This window comes from Pelobates fuscus, chromosome 3 (assembly GCF_036172605.1).
Source record: "Pelobates fuscus isolate aPelFus1 chromosome 3, aPelFus1.pri, whole genome shotgun sequence".
Taxonomy (NCBI): Eukaryota; Metazoa; Chordata; class Amphibia; order Anura; family Pelobatidae; genus Pelobates; species Pelobates fuscus.
The window spans coordinates 10,106,076-10,129,242 of record NC_086319.1 but is presented as its reverse complement, the minus strand read 5'-3'; positions in this window follow the sequence as shown (position 1 = coordinate 10,129,242).

The following is a 23,167-nucleotide window of genomic DNA, read 5'->3' as shown; positions in this document are numbered from 1 at the left end:
TTAATCCCGTACATTATGCCATGCTTTAAGTATTCATCTCATTATTGTACCAGACCTGACGCAGCGATATTAGACTGGAAGCGCCAGGTTCAGAAAGTGGCGCTATGTCTCAGGGCCGGAGCTCTGCTGCTTCTCTGTGCCTTTCTTAAATACAGGTCATCATCTCATATTAAACAATGTACTGGTACCATTTTTTTTTACATTAAAAAAGTTTTGCTTTGTTTTTAAGCTTTTCAGCTGGATTTTTAAGCTTTTCAGCTGGACTTGTGTAAATTTAGAATATCACCATATTACTAGCGGGTGTTACAAGCTTCAGTAGTGTGTTACTGTGACAGTAACTGGAAACACAATTCTCAGTAACAAGGAAAGCTGAAGCCCTCCATCACTGGACGAGGGCGCACATTCCCAAAAGGTGCATCGCTGCTCCGGACAGCACTGCGCAGTTTGTGCTTCATAAATAAAAGCAATTACGGTATATAGAACTGTTAAACACATGTGATGCTACTGTTTCCACCTTCATTGTAAACACAATTATTTAGCAAACAAATTCTGGTATTATAGCAACCTATCGGTAACGTATCCTTGTGTCACGTGATTAAGAAGATCTGGAGAAATTATGAATGTGATGGACTTTGATATGGTTAAAGAATTATTCCAACACGTCCGGTCCACGGATTGTTATCACAAGGAAGTGTTAGATTTTGGAATGAGTGGTAGATGCATGGAGCTGACTGCAGGTAGCTGCAGACTGGAGGTAAAATGTGATGTATTCATTTTAAAGGGAAAATGAGCCAAAATGTGCACTTTCCATTTGTGTCTGAAATGATTGTTTTTTATTGAAATAAAATATTAACGCTCTCTGTGCTAGAAGAATGTGCCTGCAGCTCATCTCGATTAAAGTATTACGTTTTTTTTGCATTAACAAATATTTCATTTCTTTTTAACATTTTCCTCTGGGTTTTATAGATCACCATTTTTGCAGGATCTCGGAATACTTTTATATTCGTATGTGGTTTACAGGTCAGTAATTAATGGGGACGACTCCTTCTGTGATCATCTTTTAAATTCTGGAAATATGGAACCCCAATCATCTGAGTGAATCCATTCCCAGGTATATTCCAACAGCTGCATGAGACTCATCTTAATAAAGAATAATGGTCTAGAAAGAGTAGTATATACCTGGAATAGCCTTCCAGTGGGAGCAGTGACATATAAAGGGTAGTAGATACCTGGAATAGCCTTCCAGTGGGAGCAGTAACAGTGATATAGAAAGGTTAGTAGATACCTGGAATAGCCTTCCAGTGGAAGCAGTAACAGTGATATAGAAAGGGTAGTAGATACCTGGAATAGCCTTCCAGTGGGAGCAGTGACATATAAAGGGTAGTAGATACCTGGAATAGCCTTCCAGTGGGAGCAGTAACAGTGATATAGAAAGGGTAGTAGATACCTGGAATAGCCTTCCAGTGGGAGCAGTAACAGTGATATAGAAAGGGTAGTAGATACCTGGAATAGCCTTCCAGTGGGAGCAGTAACAGTGATATAGAAAGGGTAGTAGATACCTGGAATAGCCTTCCAGTGGAAGCAGTAACAGTGATATAGAAAGGGTAGTAGATACCTGGAATAGCCTTCCAGTGGAAGCAGTAACAGTAATATAGAAAGGGTAGTAGATACCTGGAATAGCCTTCCAGTGGGAGCAGTAACAGTGATATAGAAAGGGTAGTAGATACCTGGAATAGCCTTCCAGTGGGAGCAGTAACAGTGATATAGAAAGGGTAGTAGATACCTGGAATAGCCTTCCAGTGGGAGCAGTGACATAGAAAGGGTAGTAGATACCTGGAATAGCCTTCCAGTGGGAGCAGTAACAGTGATATAGAAAGGTTAGTAGATACCTGGAATAGCCTTCCAGTGGGAGCAGTAACAGTGATATAGAAAGGGTAGTAGATACCTGGAATAGCCTTCCAGTGGGAGCAGTGACATATAAAGGGTAGTAGATACCTGGAATAGCCTTCCAGTGGGAGCAGTAACAGTGATATAGAAAGGGTAGTAGATACCTGGAATAGCCTTCCAGTGGGAGCAGTAACAGTGATATAGAAAGGGTAGTAGATACCTGGAATAGCCTTCCAGTGGGAGCAGTAACAGTGATATAGAAAGGGTAGTAGATACCTGGAATAGCCTTCCAGTGGAAGCAGTAACAGTGATATAGAAAGGGTAGTAGATACCTGGAATAGCCTTCCAGTGGAAGCAGTAACAGTAATATAGAAAGGGTAGTAGATACCTGGAATAGCCTTCCAGTGGGAGCAGTAACAGTGATATAGAAAGGGTAGTAGATACCTGGAATAGCCTTCCAGTGGGAGCAGTAACAGTGATATAGAAAGGGTAGTAGATACCAGGAATAGCCTTCCAGTGGGAGCAGTAACAGTGATATAGAAAGGGTAGTAGATACCTGGAATAGCCTTCCAGTGGGAGCATTAACAGTGATATAGAAAGGGTAGTAGATACCTGGAATAGCCTTCCAGTGGGAGCAGTGACATAGAAAGGGTAGTAGATACCTGGAATAGCCTTCCAGTGAGAGCAGTAATAGTGATATAGAAAGGGTAGTAGATACCTGGAATAGCCTTCCAGTGGGAGCAGTAACAGTGATATAGAGAGGGTAGTAGATACCTGGAATAGCCTTCCAGTGGGAGCAGTGACATAGAAAGGGTAGTAGATACCTGGAATAGCCTTCCAGTGGAAGGAGTTATAGCAGGCTCATAATAAAAATAATAAAACAGCCTGATTCCGATTAAAATAAACCTTGATGAACTTACTTTATATGTAAATTGTGTGATAACCACGGCAGAGACAAATAAGTATTGGACTGATCTTTAAATCATTTCAATATTTATTTGACGTGAAAGCTTGCCCCTCCCTGTGTGCAGCTCCCTTATAGAATTTGTGTGGTGACATAAAAATTAATCAGATCTGATATTTTTAAAGGAGTTTAATATTGAAGATTATAGCATATTAATCACGTGGATTCCATTTATATCTTTATTAAATGGTTGCTGCGGGGACGTTTAACATAACGCCAGAACCTCCTGGAATCCAAGTATTCGGAGTCTGCATAGAAAATGAATTGAATGCCAATGGCAGGCGCTGCTGGCCGCCGGAGTGATAATCGGTGACCTTGCAGGCAGCATGGAAGAATACACAGAAAGCACTTAACAAATAATAAATAGTTGGTTTACAAATAAAGAAACATTGAAAAAAATAATCACTTTCATACTGATAATAGCAGGATTGTGAAGTGGAATGATGTTATTTTAACTGCGCTTCACTCTATGGTGACGTTATGGCGGACACATGGGGAGGGGAGCTGCTCCATCTCTCTGCTATGTTTATGTTTTCTAATAGGAGGAGAGATGTCAGGAATTCATTATCTGCTGGACCTTAACGTCTGTCACGATATGACATCACACATTATTACATCACGCAATATGACATCACAGAATATAAAACCACCCAATATGACATCATACAATACGACATCACACATTATGACACCACGCAATATGACATCACAGAATATAACATCACGCAATATCACATCACACATTATGACATCACAGAATATACCACCCAATATGACATTATTACATCACGCAATATGACATCACACATTATTACATCACGCAATATGACATCACAGAATATAACACCACGCAATATGACATCATACAATACGACATCACACATTATGACACCATGCAATATGACATCACAGAATATACCACCCAATATGACATTATTACATCACGCAATATGACATCACAGAATATAACACCACGCAATATGACATCATACAATACGACATCACACATTATGACACCATGCAATATGACATCACAGAATATACCACCCAATATGACATTATTACATCACGCAATATGACATCACACATTATTACATCACGCAATATGACATCACACATAATGACATCACGCAATGTGATTATTTATATTTTTAAATCTGAATCAGGACGTTTTCTTTCTTTTATCCCAACTCTATTATTGTGCAAATGTTGAGTCTTCTAGATAATATTTTTAGTTCTCTATGGGTATCTCTTCCTCGTGGCGATGTCAGAATGTTAAATGGAGGTTCCTGCTGAGATGACCTGCAGTCAGATTACAGCCCTCGTTACACAGTGAGAAATAGGAGGAGAGACGTATTAACAATTCATCTGAACAGAAAGAAGGATTGTAAGATAAAGTAGCCTTTTCGTTACCTTCACAGGAACTTTCAAACCTGCCAAATTTAAATATGTATTGGACTGTGAGACAGAGCTGTTGTAGGGGTCGTAGATACCCGTGGATACACATAGATACCCCACATTACGGATTCATGGATATTTCATATTTAGAGGTAAGTGGTGTCGTGATGATATTACAAACCTCCCAACAAGTTGGAGAACTCTTACAGGGATGAGTGGGGTGTAGCCAGGAGTGACTTACTAATAATTTATGTAACTAGAATGTAATTTAGAAGAACAATGTATCTTATTAACACAGAAAGATTTGTAATAACATAGTTAAGCCATTTCATGACCGATGACGGTCATCGAAAAATTACCCTTGAGAACTGGTGACGGTCCTGAACCATCATAACAGCAATATTTACTCACCCGGTCGCCATCGTTCCCCCGGCGGCGATCGGCGTTGCTCCGGGTGTGGAGGGACTGCCTGCAGCCCAGTTCCCCCGTTGGCAAATTAGGCCCCCGCGGCCATGTGATTGCTCAGAGCGGTCACATGGCGGCAATAGGTGCCTGTGTATCTGCCTGCAGGGGGACTGCCTGTGCAGTCCCCCTGATGGTAAAAAAAGTTTTAAAAACTTATAATAAACAGTTATACAGGGCCGGCGCCATCGTTAGGCGAACTAGGCATTTGCCTAGGGCGCCGGCCTGCTGGAGGAGCCCACCGGGATATTTCCTGGTGGACTCCCCCTGTCTAGGTGCGCAGCGCTGGGCGAGCGGCTCTTGAGCTGCCCCCCCTCAGCGCCGATCCTCCAGGCGCCCGAAAGTGGGGGAGCCCAGAGGATCCCTGTAACAGGGGGACCAGGAGGTGGCCACCTCAGGCAGCCCCAAAAATTCTACTAGGTAAGGCAGAGCAGGCACCTGCTTACCTTGATGGCAGGTGCCTGCTCTGCCAAGCAATACCGGTGAGCGGAGGAGAGGGGGACAGGTGGCAGGCTTCTCTATTGTGGGCGGCGAGGGAGGCTGTTCTTGCAGCTTCCCACTCCTCACTCGCGCACCCTCTGTGATGTGGGGAGCTGGAATATGTAATTCTGGCCCTGGCCTTCTAAACAGCACGCTGGAGGAGTGAGGAGTTGCCCCACACTGGATCCCAGGAAGGTAGGGAGGCTGGATGTCTGAGTCTGTGTGTCAGTCAGTGTGTGTGTTTGTCAGTAAGTGAGTATATGTCTGTCAGTGAGTGAGTGTGTGTCTGTCTGTGAGTTTGTTTGTGTGAGTGAGTGTCAGTGAATGTGTGTCTGTGTGCATGTCAGTGAGCGCGTGTGTCTGTCAGTGAGTGAGTGAAATGAGGGGGCGGCAAAATGGATCTATGCCTAGGGCGGCAGAAATCCTTGCACCGGCCATGTATATATACACCTATATTATATCTATATCTTATATAATTATAATGTCAAATTAAGTGTATTTTTATATTAATATTAAAATACAGGGGCGTGGCTACGCAACGATCCAAGATGGACGCGTAAACCACGAGCTCCTGCATAAGAGACTACCAACAGCGACTATAACCGCATAAGAACGGCGAAATCGGGTTCCCAACGGACCCACCTCAGTACCCGGTCCATATGGCATACCGATCAGCAAAGAAGCTGAAACAGAAACCGGCTGCAATGCAGATCTCGGCTCTCACCTCGCCGCCAAAAAAAATCCAAGATGGCGCCGACGGACCGTCCTCTCCTGCTTCTTGCTCAGACAGGAGTGACAGCACATCTATCTCCATACATACCTCAGCACCAGCCACAGACTCCTCAATACAAAGGATGCTGTCGGAATTGAAAAGCTCTATGCAGCTTGAATTCTCTAAACTGGCAAGGGACATTAAGGCTGATATCCAGGCAATAGGTGAGCGCAAAGCACACTTAGAAGACAAGACTGATGAAATCATATCTGCACATAACATACTGGCAGAGGCATATTCAGACATCACTGCCAAACTTGAATTCCTGACAGACAAAGTGGCAGATCATGAGGACAGGGACAGAAGGAGCAATGTCAGAATCAGGGGTATCCCTGAAGACGTGTCCCCACAGGACTTATCATCCTTTGCAGCGGACCTTTTCCATGCTGTGTCCCCAGAACTGTCCCCAGCGGAGTTACTACTAGACAGGATACATCGCCTCCCACGGCCAAGAAACCTCCCGCCAACTCTCCCAAGAGACACTATAGCTAAATTCCACTACTATACATCTAAAGATAAGATCATGAGAGCCTCCCGGCTACTCAAGGAATTACCAGGCGCCTTTGCAAAGATACAGCTATACACTGATCTCTCGGCCGCTACTCTCTTGAAGAGGAAAGCCTTAGCGCCCATCACAACGGCCCTGAGGAGTGAAAATATCATGTACAGATGGGGATTCCCAGCCAGATTGCTAATCCGGAGAAATGGTATCGAGAGACATATCCTCAATGCAGAAGAAGGCCACAAGCTACTCAAAGAATGGAATATCCCACATCATGCTCCAACCGACAACGTCCAGCAGAAACCGACGCACCGTTCACCTGTACAGATTTCCAGGGACTGGAACACCATCCCCACGGCCAAGTGATTATACACCTCCTGGATGGACTTGTCTGGGACATAATATAAAACAAAAATAAATAAATGAATACAAACAAAGTAAAAATGAACATCGCTCTCCAGTCATGACCCACTGACATGAACTGTCGCAAACCGAACCTTCACCCACACCAGGATGTAGCCCATTTGCCACAGGCTACCACCCCAGGTCGTATATGTTCCAGTATGTTCTGTTATATATGTTATTGAGTGTTAACAAATTCTATGCCATAGAGATTGGCGTTGCCCAGGCTGTGTACTCTCCCTCTCAGTTAAAAATACCAGTTCATGCCTGGCACCTGAAACGATTGCACAAAATCTTTAGATTATCAGTCTCCTGCAGGTTCGCAGACGACCTCCCCCACCAGGCCACTGCCGGCCTTGTATATGCCATCTATACATTTTCGTATCTTCCCCGACGGCTTACTGTACATAGTTAACATTATTTTATCGTTTTTATGTTTTACCAAAGTATTCCAATTGTCACACATTACAACAACCTATTTTGTACCCATAAAGCACAACACAGGTGCCCAACAGATAATCAATATATCCCCAGTTTATCCAACTACGTTTCCAATTGTCACCCATAAAGCTACGACACATGGTCAACTAAATCGATTGCTATTGGTGATGCCCCCCTGTAACCACATAATACAACATACACCCTGCACTAAAAGGTTCACCAGGGGAAAAGGTGTAAATGAGAGACCCACAAAAAGGGAATGCATACTATATACAGAGACCCCCTTCAAGATTATAACATGACCCTTACAGTCCTCTCCTTAAATACTAAAGGTCTAAACACGCCCCACAAGAGGCGACTAGCCTTAGCGGAAGCTAAGAAATCTAATGCCTTAGTAGTTTTCTACCAGGAAACTCACTTTAAATGGGGCCACAGACCCAAGTTTAATTCAACCCTTTTTCCCCACGATTTTCACTCGTGCTACAAAAAGAAAGCAAGGGGTGTCTCCACCCTAATTAGCAAGGACGTGTCCTTCTCCCTGGTGAAAAAAATAGGAGACAAGAGAGGGAGGTATTTGATTATTCAATGTTATCTCAACAACAACCCATATACTCTGATAAACATTTATGGACCTAATGATAACCAACATGATTTTATTGTGCGGATATTCAGCCTACTTTCCTTATACCAATTTGGAGATGTTATAATAGGGGGTGACACTAATTTCCTGCTAAACGCCACTATGGACACTTCAGCACACCGTCAAACCCACTCTAAAGCTGCCAAACACTTAACAACACAGACCTCCAAAATTGTTCAGACCGTCCTCAGTCATGATTTTGTAGACCCCTGTAGAATACTCCACCCTACTGATATAGATTATACTTTTCATTCGGCAGTACATAACACATACACGAGAATAGACAGATTTTTGATACCCGCTAAACTTATAGACAAAATTCAGAGAGCCACAATAGGACCCATAACATGGTCAGACCATGCACCCATTTCGCTAGACATCTCAGAACAGTATCCATCTAAAGGTCGAGGCACGTGGAGACTCAATGACACATTGCTTACAAACCACGACACAACACACACCATACAAAAAGACATAGAAGCCTACTTCGCAGACAATCTTCCAGAAGATACCAGCATAGAAACAGTATGGCAGGCTCATAAGGCCGTCATCAGAGGCACGCTTATCAAGTTAGCCAGCTACCAACAGAAGCAACGCAAACAACGATATATTAAGCTTATAAATGACATTACAGATCTCACACATAAAAACAAACTGCAACCATCCAGAGACACACAAAAACAACTAACCTTACTACAAAAAGATCTCCAGCATCTAGAGCTAGAAAAGACTACATACCTCCTACAGAGATATAAACATAAGTTCTTCACTAACGGGAACAAGGCAGGGGCGCTACTAGCTGCACAACTCAGAACTCGTTCCCAAAAATCAAAAATTGCTCATTTACTGAATTCCCAGGGAACTAAAATAATAGACCCGCAAAAAATAGTGGACGAATTTGCGTCCTATTACGGCTCTCTGTATAATCTCGCAGACGACTCTGAAACAGTCCAACCCTCCCCACGCTCAATTGCAGACTTTCTTCAAACTATAGATGTCCCCACTCTACAGACCAAAGACCTAGACGCCCTATGTTCACCATTCACCACGGAGGAAATAGAGAAAACCATTAGGGAATTACCCAAACACAAAGCACCCGGACCGGACGGGTTTACCAACCTTTACTACCAGACGTTCACTAAACTTCTCACACCACACCTGACAACCTTCTACAATGCATGCTACTCTTCGGGGCACATACCCAGTGATATGTTAGTAGCCCACATATCGACGTTACCCAAACCGGGTAAACCTCCAACCCAATGTCAAAACATCCGGCCGATCTCCCTCATCAACACAGATGTCAATATGCCAAACTTTTAGCCAACAGACTTTCTCAAATCCTACCCACATTGGTCCATAACGACCAATCCGGGTTTGTTAAAGGCAGACAGGGCTCAGATAACACCAGGAAAGTCCTGAACATCCTTTCCCACATGCACAAATCACATACCCAGGGTCTAGTCCTGGCACTTGACGCGGAAAAGGCCTTTGACAGGGTCAACTGGGAGTACATGCAACAAGTTCTCCGCAAATTTGGATTCCCAGAGGGCCTTGTCAGGGGCATTATGGCCCTATATAACAACCCGAAGGCTAGAGTGTCCAACTTTGGTTTCCTCTCCAGATCATTCAATATTACTAACGGCACCAGACAGGGGTGTCCTCTATCTCCCCTGCTTTTTATCCTGTCTCTAGAACCACTAGCATCTAAAATCAGACATCACGACATAATCACAGGCATCGAAATAGAAGGCCGCACATTTTGTCTTTCTATGTTCGCAGATGATATCCTACTTACAATACGTACACCCGACAAATCAGTCCCGGCACTAATACAATTGCTCCACCAATTTGGACAAATGTCTTATTACAAGCTTAATCAGAACAAAACGCAGGCTCTCCCGATTAATCTACCCAATACACTGAAAACGCAACTCAAAAACACTTACTCATTTGACTGGAGATCGACTGACCTTACCTACCTGGGTGTAAAGCTCGGACCCCCCCCCCCCCCCCCGCAGACACATTTGCCCTTAATCTCCAGCCATTGATACCACTATGTAAAACACACATCCAACAATGGAAAGCAGTGAAACTCTCTTGGTTAGGCAGAATAAATACCGTGAAAATGATACTTTTACCAAAAATTTTATACAAATTTAGGATGTTACCGATCTATGTCAAGCCGATATTTTATAAACACCTCCAGACCGTACTCTCCTCCTACATATGGGAAAAGCGTAAACCGCTCTTAGCTATGTCACTTCTCCAGAGGCGCACAGGTCAAGGGGGTCTAGGATTCCCAGATGTGTCCAAATACCACAAAGCGTCTTTCTTGGACGCCGCAATCAGACTTCACTCCCCCAGGGGAACCTTTCAATGGGCGGACATGGAACATGACACTGCACCGGGAAAATCGCTACTACCAATCCTGTGGACACCGAAACTGATGAGACCACACACAACCCACCTGTATCAGACCTCTATCCTTACTATCAAAAATTGGGACAATTTACACCACACTAGGGTAGTACCTAACAAATTCCATCATAGAGCACCGATTTCAGCACTAAGCTCACTAGCCCCAGCACTGACAATGAACACATGGAGAAAACAAGGTGTTAACCACATTGGGGACACATTCCACAACCACAAGCTCATGTCTTTCACAGACCTCCAACGGAAGTATGGACTAGCGAACTCGGCTGTCTTCCAATATCTCCAACTTAAAAGCATCACCACCCAACATGTACTTACACGATCAGACATTGCACTACATGACCATCATTCGATCGACCTCATATATGACAGATGCTGGCTGGCTCCAACAAAACCTAAGTCATTATCTATATGTTACAACTCACTACTGGACATTGCAGACAATTTACCCTTTCCTTTTGAAAGACAGTGGCAAACAGAGTACGAAGACTCTCCTACTGGAGACACTTGGATAAGATCCCTTAATGCGCTCAAAGGTCTTACAAACTGTCATTCACACATAGAAGCGCATAAAAAACTGATTTATAGGTGGTATCTGACGCCAAGCAGACTACATAAAATCTACCCCACAGTACCAGCAGCTTGTTGGAAATGTGCAAAAGCTGACGGCACGATGCTACATATTTGGTGGGACTGCCCACTCCTAACACCACTCTGGCAGCATGTACAAGATATCCTCCGATACTTTCAGGTTGACAACCTTACTCTCAGCCCATCAATTTGTTTGTTTTTATTACTTCCCTTCTCTCTAGCAAAACCTATCAAACAAGTGGTGATCCTCACCATAATGGCTGCGAGAAACCTCATAGCGTTAGAATGGAAAAAACCCACTTGCCCCACCAAACAACAATTGATGGATAAAATCCAACAATACTACATATATGAATGCATGTCAGTAACTTCACAGACACAACACAAAATACTTCAAGATACATGGAAACCATGGGCAAACATGTATACTAAACAATATCAATAATGCCCCACTTTTTACTTTTTACTTTTACTTTCACTTTTTCTTTTACTTTTACTTATACTTTTATCCATGTAATCCCAGCAATATCATTGTATATGCATGTATATATGAAGACAAATAGGGTTTCGATTCCACGACCAAGCACTACCGACCCTACATGGAAAAGGCTGAGAGAGGTACCGATACAGAGGGTGAAACAGGTGATAGTAGGTCTCCACACTGACAAATGCTCTCAAATTATTCTAATGCTTTTTGGATTGAACAAATAGGAACACAAAGAGTTATAATGTGACAATATTAAAATACACTTCTAATTAAATTACACACACACACACATATATATATATACATATATATATATACACACCCTGTTCCAAATTATTATGCAAATTCTATTTAAGTGTCACAAAGATTAAATATTTTGTTTTTCAGTTTAACTCATGGATGGCATTGTGTCTCAGGGCTCTTTTGATCACTGAAAACAATCTCGGACACCTGTGATAATTAGATTGCCAGGTGAGCCCAATTTAAGGAAAAAAACTACTAAAGGAGGGTGTTCCACATTATTAAGCAGAGCACCATTTTCATGCAATATTGGGGGAAAAAAGGATCTTTCTGCTGCCGAAAATAGTGAAATAGTTCAATGCCTTGGGCGAGGTATGAAAACATTAGATATTTCACGAAAACTTAAGCGTGTTCATCACACTATTAAGAGATTTGTGGCGGATTCAGAGCACAGACGGGTTCGTGCAGATAAAATACCATTACATAGCAGCAAACAGATATTTGAAGCTGCTGGTGCCTCTGGAGTCCCACGGACATCAAGGTGTAGAGTCCTCCAGAGTCTTGTGCAACTGTGCACAAACCTTCTATTCAGCCACCACTAACCAATGCTCACAAGCAGAAACGGCTGCATTGGGCAGAAAAATACATGAAGACTAATTTTCAAACAGTCCTGTTCACTGAAGAGTGCCGTGCAACCCTGGATGGTCCATATGGATGGAGTAGTGGATGGTTGGTGGTAGGCCACGCTGTTCCAACAAGGCTGCGACGTCAGTGGAGTCATGTTTTAGGCCGGAATCATGGGAAGATTGCTGGTTGGCCCCTTTAGGGTCCCCGGAGGTGTAAAGATGACTTCTGCAAAGTATGTGGAGTTTCTGACTGACCACTTTCTTCCCTGGTACAGAAGGAAGAACTATGCTTTCCGTAATAAAATCATCTTCATGCATGACAATGCACCTCTGCATCAATGGCTGCTGTGGGGATAAAAGGATAGAAAGTCATGGTGTGGTCTCCATCCTCCCCTGACCTCAATCCTTTTGAGAACCTTTGGAGCATCCTCAAGCAAAAGATCTATGAGGGTGGGAGGCAGTTTACATCCAAACAGCAGCTCTGGGAGGCTATTCTGACATCTTGCAAACAAATTCAAGCAGAAACTGCCCAAAAACTCACAAGTTCAATGGATGCAAGACTTGTGAAGCTGCTATCAAATAAGGGGTCCTATGTTAAAATGTAACGTGACCTGTTAAAATGTTTAAAAAGTTAAAATGTTGTTATAAGTTTGATTGAAATAGCTTTTGATTTCAGTAAATATGCTGCAAACACAACAAATGACAATTTTCAGTTCTTTACAGCCTATAAAGTGTTTTGAAACTTACTGTGCGTAATAATTTGGAACAGTGCATTGTAAGTTTATGTTTAAGGAGGTTTGTTCAGTAATATTTGAATTTTAATATTTGATAACATGAGAATTATGCTGACTGTTATTTACATCAATTATTTCGGTAAATGAGAAAATATAATTTGCATAATAATTTGGAACAGGGTGTATAAAAAAAATGAAATACACATATATTTATATACAAAATAACATAAATAATTTCATAAATATACACATAGACTTCAAATATATAAATATTTTAATTCTACATGCATATTTATGTAATATTTTTACATAATTAAGTAATTTTATTAAATTACAATTTGTGCGACCTGCCTGACAACCCAGGCCGAAAGTCCAGATAATTGAATTTGCTAGCACTATATTTAACCTCACTTTACATGACGCCATAAAACCTGTACATGGGGGGGTACTGTTTTACTCGGGAGACTTCAATGAACACAAATATTAGTGTTTCAAAACAGTAAAATGTATTACAGCAATGACATTGTCAGTGAAAGTGACTTTTTTTTGCATTTTTCACGGCACTTACACTGACAATATTATTGCTGTAATACTTTTTACTGTTTTGAAACACTAATATTTGTGTTCAGTGAAGTCTCCCGAGTATAACAGTACCCACCATGTACACGTTTTATAGTGTTTTTGAAAGTTACAGAGTCAAATATAAGGCTTGATTTTCCCTTTTTTTTTTTTTTACATTGAAATTTGGTTATGTTGCCTTTGAGACCGTATGGTAGCCCAGGAATAAGAATTACCCCCATGGTGGCATACCATTTGCAAAAGAAGACAATGCTGTGAAGCTCTGTTATACACTCAGACACATTACTGGGAGTATTATTGCTGTGGAGCTCTGTTATACACTCAGTCACATTACTGGGAGTATTATTGCTGTGGAGCTCTGTTATACACTCAGACACATTACTGGGAGTATTATTGCTGTGGAGCTCTGTTATACACTCAGTCACATTACTGGGAGTATTATTGCTGTGGAGCTCTGTTATACACTCAGACACATTACTGGGAGTATTATTGCTGTGGGGCTCTGTTATACACTCAGGCACATTACTGGGAGTATTATTGCTGTGGAGCTCTGTTATACACTCAGACACATTACAGGGAGTATTATTGCTGTGGGGCTCTGTTATACACTCAGACACATTACTGGGAGTATTATTGCTGTGGGGCTCTGTTATACACTCAGACACATTACTGGGAGTATTATTGCTGTGGAGCTCTGTTATACACTCAGACACATTACTGGGAGTATTATTGCTGTGGAGCTCTGTTATACACTCAGACACATTACTGGGAGTATTATTGCTGTGGAGCTCTGTTATACACTCAGACACATTACTGGGAGTATTATTGCTGTGGAGCTCTGTTATACATTCAGACATTACTGGGAGTATTATTGCTGTGGAGCTCTGTTATACATTCAGACATATTACTGGGAGTATTATTGCTGTGGAGCTCTGTTATACACTCAGACACATTACTGGGAGTATTATTGCTGTGGAGCTCTGTTATACATTCAGACATTACTGGGAGTATTATTGCTGTGGAGCTCTGTTATACATTCAGACATTACTGGGAGTATTATTGCTGTGGAGCTCTGTTATACACACAGACACATTACTGGGAGTATTATTGCGGTGGAGCTTTGTTATACACTCAGACACATTGCTGGGAGTATTATTGCTGTGGAGCTCTGTTATACACTCAGGCACATTACTGGGAGTATTATTGCTGTGGAGCTCTGTTATACACTCAGACACATTACTGGGAGTATTATTGCTGTGGAGCTCTGTTATACATTCAGACACATTACTGGGAGTATTATTGCTGTGGAGCTCTGTTATACACTCAGACACATTACTGGGAGTATTATTGCTGTGGAGCTCTGTTATACACTCAGACACATTGCTGGGAGTATTATTGCTGTGGAGCTCTGTTATACACTCAGACATTACTGGGAGTATTATTGCTGTGGAGCTCTGTTATACACTCAGACACATTACTGGGAGTATTATTGCTGTGGAGCTCTGTTATACACTCAGGCACATTACTGGTAGTATTATTGCTGTGGAGCTCTGTTATACACTCAGACACATTACTGGAGTATTATTGCTGTGGAGCTCTGTTATACATTCAGACACATTACTGGGAGTATTATTGCTGTGGAGCTCTGTTATACACTCAGACACATTACTGGGAGTATTATTGCTGTGGAGCTCTGTTATACACTCAGACACATTGCTGGGAGTATTATTGCTGTGGAGCTCTGTTATACACTCAGACATTACTGGGAGTATTATTGCTGTGGAGCTCTGTTATACACTCAGACACATTACTGGGAGTATTATTACTGTGGGGCTCTGTTATACACTCAGTCACATTACTGGGAGTATTATTGCTGTGGAGCTCTGTTATACATTCAGACACATTACTGGGAGTATTATTGCTGTGGAGCTTTGTTATACACTCAGACACATTACTGGGAGTATTATTGCTGAGGAGCTCTGTTATACACCCAGACACATTACTGGGATTATTATTACTGTGGAGCTCTGTTATACACACAGACACATTACTGGGAGTATTTATTGCTGAGGAGCTCTGTTATACACTCAGACACATTACTGGGAGTATTATTGCTGTGGGGCTCTATTATACACTCAGACACCTTACTGGGAGTATTATTGCTGTGGAGCTCTGTTATACATTCAGACATTACTGGGAGTATTATTGCTGTGGAGCTCTGTTATACACTCAGACACATTACTGGGAGTATTATTGCCGTGGAGCTCTGTTATACACTCAGACACATTACTGGGAGTATTATTGCTGTGGAGCTCTGTTATGCACTCAGACACATTACTGGGAGTATTATTGCTGTGGAGCTCTGTTATACACTCAGACACATTACTGGGGGTATAATTGCTGTGGGGCTCTGTTATACACTCAGACACATTACTGGGAGTATTATTGCTGTGGAGCTCTGTTATACATTCAGACATTACTGGGAGTATTATTGCTGTGGAGCTCTGTTATACACTCAGACACATTACTGGGAGTATTATTGCGGTGGAGCTTTGTTATACACTCAGACACATTACTGGGAGTATTATTGCTGTGGAGCTCTGTTACACACTCAGACACATTACTGGGAGTATTATTGCTGTGGAGCTCTGTTATACACTCAGACACATTACTGGGAGTATTATTGCTATGGAGCTCTGTTATACACTCAGACACATTACTGGGAGTATTATTGCTGTGGAGTTCTGTTATACACTCAGACACATTACTGGGAGTATTATTGCTGTGGGGCTCTATTATACACTCAGACACCTTACTGGGAGTATTATTGCTGTGGAGCTCTGTTATACATTCAGACATTACTGGGAGTATTATTGCTGTGGAGCTCTGTTATACACACAGACACATTACTGGGAGTATTATTGCTGTTTGCTGTGGAGCTCTGTTATACACTCAGACACATTACTGGGAGTATTATTGCTGTGGAGCTCTGTTATACACTCAGACACATTACTGGGAGTATTATTGCTGTGGAGCTCTGTTATACACTCAGACACATTACTGGGAGTATTATTGCTGTGGAGCTCTGTTATACACTCAGACACATTACTGGGAGTATTGTTGCTGTGGAGCTCTGTTATACACACACACCAACATTAAAGGAAATTGATTTTTCTTGCATTCAGTATACTGACAGTTAGTATCCATAGTCCTCCCTCCTTGACTCCCAGGACGGACGCAGGGCAGACCACAGAGACTGACTGTGGGTTTTCAAGCACTGTCTGACATAAGGTGTATGTAGGTGGCTGAAAGATCGTCATATACTAAAGGTAGGGGTGAGTTTTCTCATTTTTTTTTATAAGGATTATTATATTAAACATGGATTTCAGGTGAGTGTCCTTTAACGTGGGCCGGGTTGGAGTGATGGGATGAAGGTTATCTGACGCCGTACATTTCAGCGCACACTGCTGTATCCAAGTTTGTTTCTATGACTCCAAGCAGATTTCAGACAAAGCCGCCTTTATTAAACTATGTCTAGACAGCAGAAAATCAATGTTTCTATAAGGTAGGACCAGAGCTGTGTCAACGAATAACAAACAGCATGTAGAATTCAGAACTCAGGAAACTGAAAAATTGGGCAAATAACACAGAGTCTGCCATAGGGGACCGTGCGACAGCCCAAACTGCAGCACTACCCCCGGGTCACACAGGTGGCGCAGGGACCCTTTATGTACCCACAGCTGATTCTTTGTCTACCAGTGTACCTGAGCAGTATTCAGGCCCCAGGGAGAGTGCACTCACAGCATCATGGGTGGGAGAGACCTAGACCCCAGTACCTGGATGCATATAGAAAGTTTATATTGCTTTTTTTTTTTTTTTTTTACCGAAACTCTATTTTATTACCTTATAGTCACATCGATATCAGAAACATTTTTGACTATTGTATTTTATTACAATCATTTATTTTGCAGGACCATGAGAAAGCAGATGATGTCACATAATTGTGAGTTAGGATAAAGCTTTAACTATAAATGTAAATGCATACATTTTTATACGAGAGCCAAGAGTAAGTAGGTAATATTTTCCTGCAAACCGTGAGATTGAAGTGAATAAGAAAGGGCATGATAAAGAATCATAAGTAGAACACTGAGATAAGAAACGTGAATCAGGGGGTAACACTAAAAGCCTGTTCCTTGGGATACAGTATGTCACAGTATAGCATTTAGTAGCTAATGCTGGAAGTCATGGATCACAAAGAGAAATAGAGGTCAGAGTCAGTGTAAATAGAACAAAGGTTTGAGATTTATCACAAAAGCGAGAGTGGGGGTAATTAAAAAGCAGCTGTCAAATGAAAGTATGAAAGGACTGTAGGCAAACCTGGAAGCTCTCAAGGACAATGTCATTCCCATTTACCAGGATTTTATAGACTAGATTTCATGGTCTTCCAACACTCAGAAGTACATTATGTATAGTAACTAAAATGCAAACAAATGCACAGTCCAACTTGTGAGCTATGCCATGTTCCAAGCCACTGGCAAAGCCACACACATGGCTTGAAAGGTTTAATTGCAGGTCATGATACTGATCCTGATCCCATTTGAGATGCCAGGGTCAATATTCCTAAGTTGTCAACTTAACCCGGTTCTTATATTGCTTGTTTTTACCTATTTGAAAACACAGAGGGTTGCGACTCCCATTTTATATTGTACCCTGAGTCCCCAACTCCAAACTAGGGACTTTGGAGATCCCAACAGTATTACAGTAATACCGACTAGCAGTGGCGTACTAAGGGGGGGGGCGGCCCGCCTCGGGTGCCACTGACTAGGGGGGTGCCATGACTTCCAGTGTCATGTGTCACCCCCCCATCATTACGCTGCGCACAGCCGCAGCACCTTTGCGGGCAAACACCGGCGGGACTTCCTTCTTTATGAGGAGGAGGGGGATGAGCGTTGCGGGCCGCGGCGTCGCGCAACGTGATGACGTGCGCAGCGCCGTCAGTCCGCCTTCACGGATCTTCAGCGGAAGGATCCATTTCCGGGCGGTGAGGCACCCAGTGGTCGGACTCGGCGGGCAAGCAAGGCATCATCAAAATGTAAGTATAAAGTAGTTATTTTATGTCTGGGGCTGAATTAATTAAAGGGGGGGTGTATTAATTAGAGGGGGGTGGATTCATTAAAGGGGGGTGGATAAATTAAGGGGGGTGTATTAATTAGAGGGGGTGGATTAATTAGAGGGGGGGTGTATTAATTAGAGGGGGGTGTATTAATTAAAGGGGGGGTGTATTAATTAGAGGGGGGTGGATTAATTAGAGGGGTGGATTAATTAGAGGGGTGGATTAATTAGAGGGGGGGTGGATTAATTAAAGGGGGGTGTATTAATTAAAGGGGGGTGTGTTAATTAGAGGGTGGTGGATTAATTAGAGGGGGTTTATTAATTAGAGGGGGGTGTATTAATTAGAGGGGGTGTATTAATTAGAGGGGGGTGGATTAATTAGAGGGGTGTATAAATTAAAGGGGGTGGATTAATTAAAGGGGGTGTATTAATTAGATGGGGTGGATTAATTAGAGGGGGGGTGGATTAATTAGAGGGGTGTATTGATTAAAGGGGGGTGTATTAATTAGAGGGGGGTGTATTAATTAGAGGGGCTTTATTAATTAGAGGGGGTTTATTAATTAGAGGGGGTGGATTAATTAGAGGGGGTGGATTAATTAGAGGGGGTGGATTAATTAGAGGGGTTGTGGACTAATTAAAGAGGGGTTGTGGATTAATTAAAGAGGGGGTGGATTAATTAAAGGGGATGTGGATTAATTAAAGGGGATGTGGATTAATTAAAGGAGGTGCAGCACGGGGGAAGTTTATTTAGAGGGGGTATGTTTAATTAAAGGGGGGGTGCAGGTTGTTTTTTTATTAAGGGGGTTGCAGTATTTTATTTATTAAGGGAGGATGTGCACTGCAAATTTGTGTTTTTTATTAAGGGGGTGTGCAGGGTTTTTATTAAGGGGGGGTGCATGTTTTTTTGTTAGGGGGGTTGTGAAAGTTTTTGTTTTTTATTAAGGGGGTGTGCAGGGTTTTTATTAAGGGTTTGCATGATTTTTTTTAATTAAGGGGGGTTGTGCAGGTTTTTGTTTTTTTTAAGGGGGTGTGCAGCTTTTTTTTTTTTTTAATTAAGGGGGATGTGCAAGGTTTTTTATGTGTAGGGAGTGTATGAAATTTATGTGATCGGGGTGCAGGGTTTTTATGTGTACGGAGTGTATGAAATTTATGTGATCAGTGTGCAGGGTTTTTATATGAAGGGCGAAGGGCAGGGGTTTTCTAGAAGGGGCGAGACCAGGGGCTTTGTAGAAAGGGGCAGGGGAGGAGTTTTCTAGAAGTTTCTCACCAGCCCCTTTCTACAAAAGCACTGGTCTTCCCCCTTCTACAAAAATGGCGCATTTATACAAAACCCCTGCCCTGACCCCCTTCTACAAAACCTCTGCCCTAGCCGCTACATCTTTTGAACTCGAATCCCTTTCCTATGCTATTTCTAAGGATCCGCTCAATAAAGTGGTATGGGTGCCAGGTCCCTTTAGTTTTAACCCTGCAGCTGAAAACATATGTTTCACTGAGGGTTAATCCAGCCTCTAGTGGCTGTCTCACTGACAGCCGCTAGAGGCGCTTCCGCAATTCTCACTGTAAAACTCACCGTGAGAAGACGCTGGACGTCCATAGGAAAGCATTGAGTAATGCTTTCCTATGGGCAGTTTGAATGCACATGCGGCTCTTGCCGCGCATGCGCATTCGGATCTAACGTCGGCAGGGGGAGGAGAGGTCACCAGCGCCGAGGGAGCCCGACGTTGGAGAAAGGTAAGTGGCTGAATGGGTTTTAAGGGGTGACCTCTTCTCCCCTGCCGACGTCAGCTCCCGAGTGGAGCCGAATGCGGCAAGAGCTGCGCGCACATTCAAACAGTCCATAGGAAAGCAAAAAATTTATGGGGGGGGGGGGGGGGTGCCACACTCAGGGTCCGCCCCGGGTGCCAAATGCTCTAGGTACGCCCCTGCCGACTAGCAGTACCTGTGTTACTCAGCTGTACTGCTCAAACAGTGAGAATGTAATATTCTGTGTGTGACTCTTCCAATAGACAGTGAGAGTGTTACATTTTGTCTGTGACCCCTCTGTTAGACAGTGAGAGTGTTACATTCTGGCTGTGACCCTCCAGTAGACAGTGAGAGTGTTACATTCTGTCTGTGACCCCTCCATTAGACAGTGAGAGTGTTACATTCTGTGTGTGACCCTTCATTAGACAGTGAGAGTGTTACATTCTGTCTGTGACCTCTCCATTAGACAGTGAGAGTGTGACCCTCCATTAGACAGTGAGAGTGTTACATTCTCTGTGTGACCCTCCATTAGACAGTGAGAGTGTGACCCTCCATTAGACGGTGAGAGTGTTACATTCTCTGTGTGACCCTCCATTAGACAGTGAGAGAGTTACATTCTGTCTGTGACCCTCCATTAGACAGTGAGAGAGTTACATTCTGTCTGTGACCCTCCATTAGACAGTGAGAGAGTTACATTCTGTCTGTGACCCTCCATTAGACAGTGAGAGAGTTACATTCTCTGTTGTGACCCTCCATTAGCCAGTGAGAGTGTTACATTATGTGTGTGACCCCCCCATTAGACAGTGAGAGTGTTACATTCTGTCTGTGACCCCTCCATTAGACAGTGAGAGTGTTACATTATGTGTGTGACCCCTCCATTAAACAGTGAGAGTGTTACATTATGTGTGTGACCCCTCCATTAGACAGTGAGAGTGTTACTGTGAAGAATCACCCTCCACTCATTCGGTTCTCTCCCTCCCTGCTACTTTATTCGTTGTATTTATTACCTTTACTGCTGGTTCATTCGTTACTTTCATTTCGGTAATTTCCCTTGTTCGGTAAAATAGGCAGCTTACCGAACGAGGATCACCCTGGGTAGCAATTAGAACTTAAAACTCTGTGTAATTGCACGAAAACCGCAAGTTAATTGACTGTTCCGAGGTGGCCACCATTTCGGCATACGAACACGTGACGAGAACAATGGATGGCGGCCATCTTAACTCCCGGCGGGACTTGGTCGGCGAGTGCCTGGAACTGTTTTCGGCATGGCACTTGACGAACACCCAGTCCCCCTCTGGAAGTCCCATACGAACCACTTCTAAATACGGCAGAAGAGCGGCGTTCGGGAGTTTGAGACAGACGAACGAGGGAAGCATTCTCCAAGAACCAGATTGAAGATTGCTACCCAGGGTTTTTATATTAATATGTTATGTATAAAGTATATGTAACGGATCAACTGGCACCCCGACTGGGTAGCTCCGTTGAAGGATGCTCCTAGCGCTTCAAGAGGACTCCAAGCACTGCAGCAGACACCATCACCACCGTAGACTCCTCCAGAGAGCAGACCAGGAACAAGCAGGACAAGAGCTTAGCAGTGATTCAGCAAGGGAATATGATAAGCATAGCCCCAATAAGAGACGGCACTCCAAATTGAGGGTAAAGTAGAACTCAGGTTTTGTCAAGACACCCTTAGTGTCTGTAAGCGAAGCGTCGTTTAGTTCACCTTCCCCTCTCACCATATCAATTCTCCGTTCGTATAAATTGTAATCCACGAACCATAATCAGGGGAAGCGGTAATCTCCCGAACGGGATCCATGAAGGGACTCCAGTTCCCGAACAGAACTCCACGAACTGCCGCTAATAGCCGAACCACGACATCCACCAAGCGGCATACGTTTCCAATAAGCAGTCTCTAAGCGTAGATAATAAATCCCCCCAATAACGAGACAGAAGCTCCGTATTGAAGGTCAAACAGGATCTGGTTTTACTGTGGGCTACCCGCCCGTATTTATGCGGGTCTCCCACTTGGTGGACACTCCCCTAGGGGACCAAATGGAAGACTGAAATTACAGAAGTACAGGAGGACATTCCAGACATACAGTCACAGACTTTTCCCACGATGCAATATGGTTCCCTCCCCTCTGCCCTGGAGATAATTGGGAAGAAATACAATTATCTCCAGGACAAAGACCCATCGCCATTTTAAATCTAAAACCAGAAAATACATAAAAATACATAACTTTATAATAATTGTACATTTCACATCCACATCACATATCCCCAGATAGCCGGGATCTGAGGGCATATTATTGACGAATAGCGCTCAGATCCCATACGTATAGTTCAATCGCCATGGAGTCAAAGTTCTTACGGTCTTTCGGCAGGCGATCGACTCCATGGGAAGGCTATCTGGGTTAAGTACTTTCGTTGACGGTAAAACTCCCGAACAGCCGGTGTTCGTACGGGTTTGTCGAGACAGCCAGGCGACCCGTTGTTTCAGCGGTGTTCGGCAGAAAGAGTGTCCGTTTTTAGTTCCATGGAATCAGAGCCGAACACCGCTGGGCTTTCGTGCGGTTAAAAATGCCCGCTGCCTCGTGGTCGACATACGAACGACGGCCACCCTGAAGTCGGTTTAATTGAGAAGTGTCTGCGGTTAACCACAACGTTC